The following is a 349-nucleotide window of genomic DNA, read 5'->3' as shown; positions in this document are numbered from 1 at the left end:
GGGTAGCCAACGAGGCCAAGAGCGATCCCAAGGGCTTCTTCAAATTGTACAGGACGAAAACAAGGGACAGAATTGGACCGTTGAAAACAAACAAGGGCGAGCTCGTTGAGAATGGAGAAGATATGAGCCAAATGATGAATGACTATTTCCTCTCAGTTTTCACGCAGGAAAATCTAACAACCATTCCGGAGAGAGTTCAGATATATGAGGGTGACGAGAACGACAAGTTGAGGGATGTGATCATCACTAGGCAAGTAGTCCAGGATGAGATTGGTAGGTTGAAGAAAACAAATCGCCGGGCCCAGACGAAGTATTCCCAAGGGTTCTGAAAGAGTGCAAGGAAGTCCTT

This window comes from Eriocheir sinensis, chromosome 32 (genome assembly GCF_024679095.1).
Source record: "Eriocheir sinensis breed Jianghai 21 chromosome 32, ASM2467909v1, whole genome shotgun sequence".
In the NCBI taxonomy this organism is placed as follows: Eukaryota; Metazoa; Arthropoda; class Malacostraca; order Decapoda; family Varunidae; genus Eriocheir; species Eriocheir sinensis.
This window is presented reverse-complemented; position numbering follows the sequence as displayed.